Raw genomic sequence first — 13547 nt, forward strand, 5'->3', positions numbered from 1 at the left:
TAAAATTGCACACCTGGTCCCAGGAGTTACAGAAGTTCATGTTCTTTATGTCTCAGCACAGAAGGAAGTCAGTGAGAGGCAAAGTGATAGGTAAGAAGTAGTATTGAGTGTGAGCCATTTCAGAAGGTGAGAACAGCCTGGAAAATACACATTCCATAGATAGAATGTGGTCTGTCACAAAAGCTGAAAGAACAGTCCCAAAATATGTTGTGGTTAGCTTTTATGGGCTGGGTAATTTCATAGGCTAATGAGTAGGAAAATTTTTCTAACTATTTTGGGAAAAGGACATGGATTTCCAGGAATTGGGACATCAGTGACTTTCTGGCCTTTTATGGTTGGCCTTGAAACTGATAGGGATAGAGTAGACACAGGTAGTCCCTGTAAGGGACCATAGATAGATAGGGAAACCTAGGGGACTTTGGGAGATCACTGTCAGTTAGTAACTGCTGAAGAGGACAATCAGAAGGAGGCAGGCTTGCTTGACTGGTAGAGGCATGAGATAGGCCTCAGGTCATTGGGAGGGGGCTGGGGTGAGGCCTGCATTCAGGTTCAGACCAAGGGCAGGAGTTTGAGGACCACCCTTCTGCTGATTTGAATAAGCACCATGACCAAATACCAAGGAGGAGCTATAACTCAAAGAAAGAGGAGGGCAGTCTTTTCCAACCCCAACCTTGCTTGGAGGATAAAATTGTAGTTCACCTCATCCTCAGGGCAGAGAGCCTCCTTGCCTGTTTGCTTGCATCTCTCACAAATGCCCTATCTTAATAAATCTGTTTCTTGCCTATCACTTTGTCTCTTGCTGAATTTCTTCTGCAAGGAGGCATAAAGAACCTGAACCTCTGTAAGTCCAGACCCCTGGTGAGTGATTCTAATTTAAAACTGTGGGTTCAAGTCCTAATCTGGGTTTAGACTGGGTTTGAGTCCCAGCACATGGGTTCAAGTCCCAATCTGTGTGTTGGCTAGGCTCAGGCCATTAGTGCTGTCAGTTTCAGAAATTTCATAGTGCCTGTGGGTGTGTCATTTAGTTGATGTATTGCAATGAGCATATGAGTCCACTGGAAGTTCAACCTTCTGCCACCATAGGCCTAATGGGTCCTAATCAATTTTAGTCTATCCTCAAGGGCTGTGTCATTCTTTTTAAGGCTGTGCCCTGCCCCCTTCCCTCCTGTTTTGGACCCAATGGTGACTGATCCTTTTTCTCCCAGGAGACAGCTGTTACCTTCTTCTTTGTCTTGTTTTGTGTCCTCAGAATTTGGCTTTGTAGTTCTTAGGTTAGATGCCAGAATATATGGCTAGATAGAAATGAGGGTTTCACCGCATTTGCACCTGGTCCCTGACCAAATTGATGCTAGCCCTCAGGGGAATTATCTAAGCGTTGCCAAAACTCAACTTCTCTCTAAAGGTGCCTAATAGAAAGGCAGAGACAGAGTTTTGGATGAAGGAGAAAAAAAATCAGTTTTATTGCTTTGCCAGGCAAAGGAGGGTCACAGCAGGCTTAGTGCCATAAAGAATGTGCCCCCACTTAGTAGAGAATAAGAGGTGGTTTTATAGTTTGGGAGTGACAAATAGGGCCACAGATAAGGATCAGGGTAGGTGTGAACTTGCCCTGTTTTTCAAAGCTGTTGTTAAGTGGTCCCAGGACTGGTTCTGGTGGTCCTTCTTTCTTAACATCTTCCATTCATGGGGGTTTTAGTGCTGCAGGAGAACTCAAAGATATTGTTATCTATATTCCTTGAGGAGGAACTAGGACCTTGCCCCAAGGCTGCACTATTGTCTCTTAACTGCTCCCTGGTTTCTGCATCTCCTTCCTTCGATTAGCAACTGTTTGAACTCAGGGAAGGTCAAGGAGGGTGAATGATGCCTATTTCCTAAAAAGCAATGGGGGACATAGGAAAGCTTGGTGCCTAGGAGCCCCACAGGGCTCTGCTTGATTTCTTAAGTTTTTCTTTATTTTGGCTATTTTGGAGAGTGACTCTGATTCTTAGGAGGGTAATATATTTTGTACTGTCATTAGGGATGCCTCTTGCATCTAAAGGGGGTAGGGTGTCATTCAAAACTGCTAGGACTACTATTTTGTCCCAGGTGAAACTTGCCAAGATATTGGAAAGAATTTCTTTCTTTCTTCTTCTTTTTTTTTTTTTAAGTAACTCTATGATGAGAATTTGGCCAGATTGGAAGCTTATATTCAGAGCTTAACAGGATTCTTTTTTTTGGGGGGGGGGTCTCCTCTTTTAAGCTACAAATTAAACTATGTTATGTACCCAGAAGGAAAGAAAAACTTTCTGAAGACTGAAGATTTTGTGGAAAGGATTTACTAAAGCTTTCCAAAAACAAAACTCTAAATCTAGAATTCTTTTGGTGTCCATTTTAGTCAAAGATCATCTTCCTGATATTTAAAAAAAAAAAAATGAGGATAATATAGTTGGATGGGTATGTCAGCCTCAACATCATTCAGGTTGCAACCCACTTCTTTGAGAAATTAGAAACATCTGCCCTTGTCTTACAAACTGAGTCATAGGTGTTGCTTCAGAGATTATTCAAAATCCACCTATACTTTTGCCAATCTGGAAACCTCACCTATTTATTCATCTCCGAAGGCTTTATGAGTATGATAAAAAGTCTAGCTCTAGGAAAGAAAAACCCTCCTTGGAAGAACTTTCATTCTTCCCCTGTGTTTTTGAGATATAATTCTACCTGGTCTTCCCCGAGAACTATTATCTAGGCCACCTCTTTGAAATGCAAAGTTTAGGGAGATAATTCTTATTAGAAGAAAAAAAAAAAAAAAAAGAGGGGAGGGAGTTATTTAGAATTTAGGCAAATGTGAAAACTCAAGTCTTTTCCACAAATATTAAAAAAAAAAAAAAAAAGTTTTAGACATCTGACCAGGTAACCTTAACTTATTCCATCTATCAGAAACACAATTTGGATCCAAATGTTCTTTTATATGATAATTAGTTTTTCATTATCATACTCATGGCTAAAATTGTAAAACAAAAGCTAAAAGATTTCTGCATTTGTCTGAATGTTGATATATGTCTATACATGCATGCTATGGATGTATCATATTTGTCTACCTCCTGATGGTATTACCAAATTAATTTGTAAAAGAGCTCTATTTAATTGGCTTAAAAACTACTAAGAGCTTAAATGAATTAAGGATTCTGAAAAATCTCAGGAATATAGAAACTAACATAAATGGTCTCAACTTCATCAGATCTAGTATAATTCTTAGTAAATAAAAGCTAATTTAAGGTTTTTGATTTAATTAAAATAGCTATTTTAATTCTTCAGAATTATCAGCATTAAATATAGATATACAACTTTTTTCATTTTTTAAAGTCTTATTGAGGTACAGTTGATTTACAATGTTGTGATAGCTTCTGCAGTGCGACAAAGTGATTCAATTATACACATACACATATCCGTTCTTTTTCAGATTCTGGGCATACAACATTTATTCTACCTGGGTTCTGTTAAAAAATTTTCAGCCAGGAGTTCCTGTCATGGCGCAGTGGTTAAAGAATCCCACTAGGAACCATGAGGTTGTGGGTTCGATCCCTGGCCTTGCTCAGTGGGTTAAGGATCTGGCGTTTCTGTGGCTGTGGCGTAGGCCAGTGGCTACAGCTCCGATTAGATCTCTAGCCTGGGAACCTCCATATGCCGCAGGAGCGGCTCAAGGAAAAAAAAAAAAAGACCAAAAAAAAAATTTTTTCAGCCAGAAAAATAGCTTTGGGTTATGACCAGTTGTCTAATGTGTCATGAAATTTTTATGGATAGTCTAAACATAATTGCTGAGAGTAAATGATTGAAATAGATGTGTGAGATAAGAGTTTTTAATGAAATTTTTGTCAGTAATTACTTTTTATAGTATGTCTGCTTAAAGAGTTTCTCCAAATCTTTTTAGTAACTTGAAACTGAAAAATTAAGTTAAATGATGAAAATTCTTTGAATATTCAGCTTATTTCCAAATAAGATAAAATATTGAAACATTGATTACTGAACATAGATTTATCCACATTTGGCTTATTTCAAAGAAATTAAAGATATTTGGATCTGTTAAACATGTTCTTTACCATACTGAAATGCATTCATAAATTTTCCAAACTAAAGAATGCTGGTATAACAGACAGCTCACAATTGCTTATTTTTAGTTTTCAATAGAAATTAAGGCTTCTAAGAGTTAAGAATTATAATGAACATGTATACTAAAACTACTAGAAATAAAAAAGGAAAACAACTGTGTATGAAAGTAGATAAGGACAGTAAAATGATTGTTCTAAAACGAAAAAGAATAGAAAATAGGACAAAATTGTAGAAGGTTTGTGGAAAAGGGATCTTGGGAAAAAATTTTATGTGTGATCAACGCGGCTAAGATTGGAATAAATCTACTTATTAAAAAATATGTTTTGGTCTAAAAAATACACTAGTACAAATAAGAATTTGCTTTCTCCCCGTTAGAAGAAAAAAGTTGTTTCCGAGTGTTGTTTGTCTCCTCATATGAGATTGTGAAAGGTTTTCTTAACCTTTCTAAGTAACCTTCCTAGAAAACAAAGATTCTGTGTTTTACTAAATTAATTGTCTGTATTTTAAGTTGTATTTACCAGGTCTTTGATTACTTAAGAAAACCAAATCTCTTCTACTAAAAGAGCTAAGATTTGTGGGTAATCTTTTAGGTTTTCACAACTATTTAAATTCATTTGCCTGCAACATCTTTAATTGTCACTATTTTCCACTGGATTGCTAAATATTATTTCACAGTAACCTGTGATTCTATTCGACCAAATGCTTAGAAAATTTTGATTTTTGAAAGAATTTTATAAATTTCCCCAAGTCAAATTCTAAATAGTCTTTTGACCTTGAACTAACTTGAAATTTTCCAAGGGGCCCCTGGACCATCTCAAAAGATTTGCACTCTCTCCTTATCAAAAGAGAGATATTAAACTAATTAGGCTTATTTTATGTGTTAAATCACACAACATGGAAATCATTGTTCAATAAGAAGTAATACTAAGCCTTCTTTCTGTTGTATTTCCCAATGTCACTATCAAATACAATCAACCCCCTTGAAAGTCACTCACAAAGTCTGACTTCTATGGCACAAATCTCAGGGCCTTGTGTTTACCTTTCCCTGATTATAATGTACCTGCCCAATGAGACACAAATACCTGTGCAAATAGTAGTACATTTGTACCCCATGTTCTTATGATCATCTAAATCCGATTTTCCTGCGATCACAAAGAGATCTCACTGGCAACACTCACCTTTGCAAGGAATTTAGAACAATTTTTAATTTTAAGCTGGGAGAGTTATTTCCTGAATATGCCAAAAACCTAGCTGATCCCTGGCTTCAGTAGGCAAAGGCAACAATCCTTGCTACCTAAGAGCTAACTTAGTAGGAGTGGTCTGTGCCCCAGTAGGATTTATCTTTCTCCTTGGGCCTATAAATGCCTAAATGGCTGATCTATAATCAGACAATGTCTCTTAGGTTATTTAACTATGCTCCTAAGATACCTCATTGGTCAGCTCTGCTGATTTTACATCATCCGGGTAGAAAGAACCCACCAAATTAGAATTAGGATTTGCTTCCTTTGCTAGGTCCTTACTTCCCTGATTAGGAGTTAGTACAAATGAAGCTATGATTGGGAACCTCTCCTTAACACTTCTTCTTCTTCTTTTTTTTTTTTTTTTTTTGCTTTTTAGGCCCAAATCTGTGACACACGGAATTTCCCCAGCTAGGGGTCAAATAGGAGCTCCAGCTGCCGGCCTACACCACAGCCACGGCAACACCACACACAAGCTGCCTCTGCAACCTACACCACAGCTCAAGGCAACACTGGATCCTTAACCCACTGAGCAAGGCCAGGAATTGAACCTCCATCTTCATGGATACTGATCGGGTTCATTATCGCTGAGTCACAAAAGGAATTGCTCTCCTTAACTCTTGAAAGTAATATGGAACCTACTGCTAAAGCAATAACCATTCAATAAGATTCCTTAGACTCTTCCCAAGGTTGCCCTTAATAATGGGAGAGCCTTTGATTATCTTCTAGATGACAAAGTAAGTACCAGTGCTGGGCCAACACCACTTGTTTTGCCTGAATTAACACTTCTGGTGAGGGTAAAACTCAGCTACCTAAAATCTCTGAACAAGCCACATGATTTTAAAAAGTGACTCCTTCAATGGGGTATTTCTTTGACTTATTTGATTTTGATGGATTTGGGTTTTAAGAAAAAATACATATATCTATGTGAAACTGAAGTTGTGACCTCCGAATACCACACAGAGAATTGAGGAAAACCTGTGAGAACTTCAGAGCTATAGCTAGGAGTGCTGCTAATGCTTTAAATTTGATCACATCTCTCAGGCTGAGAGTCTGATCAAAGGGAGTGATGAGATTGTTAAAAATAAGGACACAGGAGTTTGCCATTGTGGTTTAGCAGGTTAAGAACCTGACATAGTATCCATGAGGATGCAGGCTGGATCCCTGGCCTTGCTCAGTGGGTTAAGAATCCAGCATTGCTGCAAGCTGCAGCACAGGTCAAAGATGCAGCTCAGATCCTGCATTGCTGTGGCTGTGTGTAGGCTGTCAGCTACAGCTCCGATTAGACCTCTAGCCCAGGAACTTCCACTTACCACAGGCCGTATAAAGAAAAAAAAACCCAAAACGCCCCAAATGGAGTCACTTATAAGCCCCATATCACCCAAATTGAGGAGATTTAATATTTAACTCTATTATATTTTCAGCCTTTCCAGGAATGGAAATTTAAAGCAGTCCATCAGGAGTTACCTGCTCAGGACTAGTGAGGTAATCTGCCCAGTAGGCCCCTACAGTCCCCTAAAGGAAGATGACCTTGCCACAACCTGTCTGATTTTTGCTGCTTAATTTCCTAGTCCTGCTCCATTCTGCCTATAAAATCTGCCATTTTGAACAGCTCCTTCGAGCTCTATTCTGCCTGCTAGATGAAATGCTGACCAACTTATGAATCATTGAATAAAGCCAGTAAGGTTTTTAAAATTTACTCAGTTGAACTTTTTTTAAAAAACAAGGCCAAGAAAGATAATGGAAGCATACCCTCTGAAATGTTAAGAAAAATAGTATTTATTTACGTATGCATATTTTTCTAAGGAAGAGAGTCAGTAGATTTCCAAAGAAGTTCAGGAATCCCCTAAAGGTAAAGAACCACTAATATTTAAGTTGTCAGATAAAGGGGAGAAAAAATAAACTAGTAAGAGGATAAGAGAAAAATCAGGTGTACTAGAAGCCGAGAGAAGAATAACATACTATTGATTGGCTCTGTCAACCTCAGAGAGAGAAGAGGTCCATTGGATTGAGAAAGCAGCTTATAAAAAAGGAAAAGGAAGGTGAAAAAACCAACAGGTCCAAAGTCTTCACGTGTAGATCTTTCAGATATGAAGTGAAGACTGGCATAAAGGACCAGCAGATCACTCTGAGAGGAAGGCTAGACACAGAGGCACAAAGCAGGTGGAGAGCCATTGGCTGAGGACTGCAGTGATTTTGTCAGGGACCATCAGGCCTTGGATAATATGAATGGTGACACAGTGAGCAAGAGGTAGGTTCTTGGCTACAAAGGCACAAGGGATGAAAACACAGAGAAGGTAGTTTTCCTGCTGCTTTTATGTGGGGTATGCAGCCAAGCTTCTTTGCTACACACACTTTCAAAACTCATCCATCCCTAACTTGAAAAAGAAAAAGAGAGAGAGAAAGAAAGCAGTAATTGGTGCTACCGCCATGGTGCAGTTGGTTAAGAATCTGATTGCAGCCGCGCTGGTGGCTGCAGAGGTGCGAGTTTGATTCCCCCCAACCCGGCTCAGTGGGTTAAAGGATCCAGCACTGTCGCAGCTGTGGCATAGGTTGCAGCTGTGGCTCAGATTCAATCCCTGGCCAAGGAACTTCCATATGCTACAGGTGCAGCCATAAAATTAGAAAACAAAACAGCAACAACAACAAAAACAACCAGAAAACAATAATCTCAAAGGGAAATTTTACTGAATTCAACCAAATTATAACTGAGAACTTCTGTTTATCAAAATACACTGCTAACGTGGGAAAAAAGACCCCCACACAAGCAGAAGCTATTGTCAATGCATACATCAGAGTCTATTATCTAGAATATATATTAGATAATAGACTAATATACATCAATAAGAAAATGACCTGCTACCCAAGAAAAATATGGCAAAAGACTTCAAAAGGTACACACTAAAATAGAAACGCCAAATGACTGATGAACATAGGAAAAATGTGCTCAAATCATTAGCATTCATGGAAATTAAAAAAAATTACAATTGGCAATTTGCAAACATAAATCAGAAACAGATAGTCAAAAATTAAAAAGAGTTGTCAATACCAAGTGCTAATAAGGGTGTGGATCAAAAGGAACTCCAACACACCACTGGTGAGGGTGAAAATATCTACAATCCTATTGGAAAACAGGTTTGATAAATTGGAGAGTAGAGTCAGAAAGTCATTACCAGTGTTATGCTCCAGATGAATTTGCACATGTACCCCAGGGTACATATAAAAATTTTCATAGTAGTATTTTTTGCAAATGAAAAACTTTGAAACAACCAAAATATACATTGTAGAGAGAGTAAAATTTGGTATATTCTGACAATGGAATGCTATAGAACCATGAAAATGAAGGAATTAGAGCTTTACACAATAGCCTGGATAAATCTTACCAGCATAATGTTGAAAAGAAGATTCTTTTTTTTTTTTTTTTTCCTTTTTGGCCACATTCACAGCATGCAGAAGCTCCTGGGGCCAAATTCTAGCCACAGCAGTGACCCAAACCACAATAGTGACAATGTCAGATCCTTAACCCACTGAGCCACAAAGGAACATGAAGATTCTAACTTTATTCCTTGTATATATAACAACAATAAAAAAGTCAGTCAAAAAAAAAACAAGCAATATCCTGGTGGAATCTAAACCAGAGAACCGTAAACTACAACCTACAGGCCATATCTGACCTATGTCTTGTGAGCTATGAATAATTTTTACATTTTTAAAGGGTTATTAAAAAAATGAAGAACAAATTGAAAAGGGATATGAGACAGACCGTAAGTGATCCCCAAATCCTAAAATATTATCTGGCCCTGGGAGTTCCCTTCATGGTGCAGTGGAAATGAATCCAACTAGAATCCATGAGGATGAGGGTTCGATCCTTGGCCTCGCTCAATGGGTTAAGGGTCTGGCATTGCTGTGAGCTGTGGTGTAGGTTGCAGATGCAGCTCAGATCTGGCATTGCTATGACTGTGCTGTAGGCTGGCACCTGTAGCTCTGATTTGACCCCTAGCCTGGAAACTTCCATATGCCTCAGGTGAGAACTGCCACACTTTCGGAGGTGACAAAGCAGCAGAGTAAAGAAGGCAGTGACTTGCAAGTGCTATGCCAGAAAGGACAGAGCCTAAATGAGATGTGAAGAGTAGTGAGCTGGGGTGGCTGGTGATGCTGAAGTGAGGGACAGCTAAAAAAGGTTTAGCGAGATTAAGGGTGGCCTAAAGGTGGACCTGTCAAAGATGAACCTCATCTCCTTAAATAATCTGAGGCTAAGTTCTATAAGGGGATTCAATAGCTCCTTTTAAACATATACTCATTATTCTTTGTTTTCACAGAGGAAAATTAACATCTGCATCCAGAGATGCCAATGTTTAAGTTAGGATTCTAATTTTGAAAGGGTTCCTATATGTAGAAACCATTTATCTCCATATCAGATATTTTTAGATTACTTCTATCTGTGTTCTTAGAGGTTTTAGTTGAGAAAAAACAAACTAGGAAAATATTTGCTACATATGATTATTATTCTCAATCTATAAAGAGCTCTTTCAAATCAGAAAGAAAAGGAGGTATACCCATGGGAAAAAGTGTAAAGAATGTGAACATGCAATTCTCAAAAAATGCAAATGACCACAATAAATATATAAAATAATATTCTCTTTAGTAGTGATCAAAGAAATTCAAATTACTCTGATCCTTTTCATTTTTCATTTAAATGATATTTCCTGGTATTATGAAAGATATAGGGAAAAGATGTTATATATTGCTTTGGGAAGTTAATAGGCATGTTTTTCTGGAGGAAAATTTGGTAATACCTATCAAAATTCTTAAAAAATGTTCAGACTTTTTATTCTTTAGTTTCCATTTCCAGGAGGAAAAATGAAATCAAAAGTGATTAACTCCTTGTATGAAGTCAGCACTATCCTGATTCTAATACTAGATAATGAGATAATTAAAGGGCAATATCCCTCACCAATACAGATTTTTAAAATACTTGCAAATCAAATCCTGCAATATAAAAAGTACCACCACTACCAAGTGGAGATTATTCCAAGGCCAGAAGTTTAGTTTAGCTTCAGGAGTAAATTGGTGTAATTCTCCATATTAATAGAATGAAGAAAACATTATTTTAATTGGTGTAGAAAAAAATACCTGACAAAATTCAATGCTTATTCATAATAAAGACTCTCTAGTCCTACTAAGTATTATAAGGAACTGTATTCAGTATCAAATAAACTATAATGGAATAAACTATAATGGAAAAGAATCTTCAAAGAATTTTAAAAATCATAAAAAGGATAGTTCAAGTTGACTCCTCTAGGGCATTTTATTTTTGAGAATTATTTCAATCATTCTTACACTGATTCATCCATTCATTTAGCAAGCTGTGAGCTTATCCAGTTGCCAACCATTGGAGATAAGAGAGAGAAGACATAGATCTTGTCCTCAAGGAGCTTGCAATTTAATTAAGAGGACAGACATATAAACACATAAATATAAGAAAATGTTTCAAGCACGGTAGACATGTTAGGTCACGTAAAGCTTTGATAGAAAGGAAAATCATTTCTTAATGGAGATTCAGATAAGAGTATGGAGAAAAAATATAGTTGAAAGATGAGCAAGCATTTTCCAGAAGCAGAGGGATATAAGAAAATTCTTGACAGCAGGGACAGCCTGAGCAAAGCCATAAAGTGTGACATATCAAGGAACATTCAGGGAAATGCCAAGAGATCTGGGTGACTGGAGCCTACTGATTAGAGCTGAGAGATGGAGAATTGGATGGAATAAAGGTGAAACCAGAATGGTAGGGAAGGGGCAGATGTCAGAGTACATCTAATTCTGTGGTAAGCATGCAACATTCAGATTGATAGATGTGTTTGTCCTTCTCCTTGTTAGTGTCTCCCTGCAAGTGTCCCCCAGCTATTAAGAAATGGGGTGGATATATTTGGGAAAATGTTAAATTTCAACCCCCCCCCCCCAGTCTCCTGAACACTTGTGCATACTTACCATGCATTCCTTTGGATTTTGAGTGACCAACAAGGAATAAAGGCAAGAGAAACAGATATTTTTTTTTATACATGCTAGGCTTGTTAGGACATTTGTAAGAAGGTCTAGATGAAAGAGAAATTGTTTGCTGATTAGGAAGAAACACTCAAACAGTCTGAACCAATAATTCTGCAAGCAAACAGATGAAACCTTTTATTGAAAGCTTCAGTGATGTTTTTACCCCACTCAGGACAATATTTTATGATTTTATGAATGAGCTGTAGTTAACTAGTTTGCAGTGACTGTTCCTGCTTGTATTAAAAATGCAAGTAGGAGTTCCCGGTCATGGCTCGGCGATAACAAACCTGACTAGGATCCATGAGGACACAGGTTTGATCCCTGGCCTTGCTCACTGGGGCTAAGGATCTGGCATTGCTATGAGCTGTGGTGTATGTTGCAGACAAGGCTCAGATGCTGTGTCATTGTGGCACAGGCCAGCAACTACAGCTCCGATTTGATCCCTAGCCTGGGAACCTCCAAATGCCATGAGTGAGGCCCTAAAAAAGACCAAAAAAAAAAAAAAAAAGTAATCTAGAATGCTTAATTGTATTTTATAATTATGGTTTTTAAATGACTTTTGCACAGGCTATTTTATTTTGTTCTTTGTAAAAGAACTAAGGTAGGTGTTATGATGCCCATTTTAAAGATTACAACATATCAAAGTTCACAGACTTGAAATAAATTGCCAACATCAGAGGGCAATTAACAACGGGCCCACCGAAGCTGTAAAATGGGTCTCCAGGCAGTCTTCCTAGAATTCGAAGTGTGCTGGCCCTTCACACTGAACACGTAGAGAGCAAAGATCCATGTCCAAAAGCATTACATTCAACGGACAGGAGAGACCTCCAAAGTCATGGTCCAAGGTATCCTGAACTCCGAATGACAAATATCGTCTTTCAAAAGGCAAGGTCTAGATGTGAAATTTTTTCTGGAATTGGGAGTCAAGGAGACAGAAGGGTGACCAGGTGGATTTCTGGGGGAAGTTTGTGTTTGTAATGCAGTCTGGAAGAAAGGAAGAAAGCAAAGAGAAAGTATACAGAGAATTCGTTTTATCCATCTGCAGCTGAGAAGTGGGTAAGGGTTACAGAAGTCGGAGTACTGGACTGAATGTGGCAGTTCTGCCGTGGGTGGCTGTCATGGTGGAATTAAGTCTACGTGCTGGTTACTTGGCCTTTGTCATTTCAGACCCACCGTCTTCCCCTATGTTTGGGTTGAGAGGCTTCCTCCTGTGTAATAAACCAGTCAGGCTGCCTAAGCTTCTGGCTTTCAACTGGGTTCAGGTAATAAGAAACACAGATGAGAGATTGGAGGGAATAAGTGGGAGAAATTAGAGTATTCATGTCCCTGTTCTGAAGGCACCATTGTTTCTGAAACAAAAGCCCTCTCCATACAGTTTACCCCTTGTCTGCAATCCAATGACTGTCCTCTTGCCCTTTAAAGCCTGTGGATGACCATGGCACAATGTTACTCATCCAGAATAACACATTATCCTTTCTCGTCCCTTAAATCCTACTCATACCTTTGTAAATAGTTCCTGTATAAATTCTCCCCAAATCATCCCTCTGAGTCTGTGACCCGTCTCTTACTTCAATTGATAGTGTTAACTGGGGAGGTTCCAGAGAGCATCAGATCATCTCTGAGAACATAAGGGGATTTCTCCTTTCATGTTACAACATGTGCACCTAAAATATCTTGTTTGAGACAAACTTTTGTTCAGGCATCCATACTCAGTACTATTCAACTCCATATTACTTTAGTGAGTAAAGGGCATCTTATTTAAATGCTGTGCCCATAACTGAAGATTTGTTGCCCCTTCTCATTCAGGCTCTCCCTCTGCTTTTATTTAGTCAGGGCAAATGGTATTGGAAAATGATCTTCCCCATCCTGTTAAAATGTCAAAGTCTTCCTGCCTGCCCAAATATCAAAATGTTACTTCTAGAAGGGAGACAAACTAATCCCTTTAGCTGTAGGAGCCTTAGTACCCAGAAATACTCTTTTGTTGGACATTAATTGCTTCTGGTGTCTAATCCTTTAAGAATATAAGCCTAGGAAGTAACTGCAGCCCAGTTCTCCCACGATGAAGGAGCTCCTTAATCTAGGATTCTCATATATACTTTCGGAGAGACTAATTGCTTATGAGTAATATACTTTATCAAAAGATGTGCTGTTCCTGGAAACTCTTAAACGTTCCTTCTCCAT

The sequence above is a fragment of the Sus scrofa genome, chromosome 7, assembly GCF_054392235.1.
Source record: "Sus scrofa isolate SSC_HxYL_T2T_F1_AM1 chromosome 7, Sscrofa_HxYL_maternal_Yorkshire_Landrace_v2.0, whole genome shotgun sequence".
NCBI lineage: Eukaryota > Metazoa > Chordata > Mammalia > Artiodactyla > Suidae > Sus > Sus scrofa.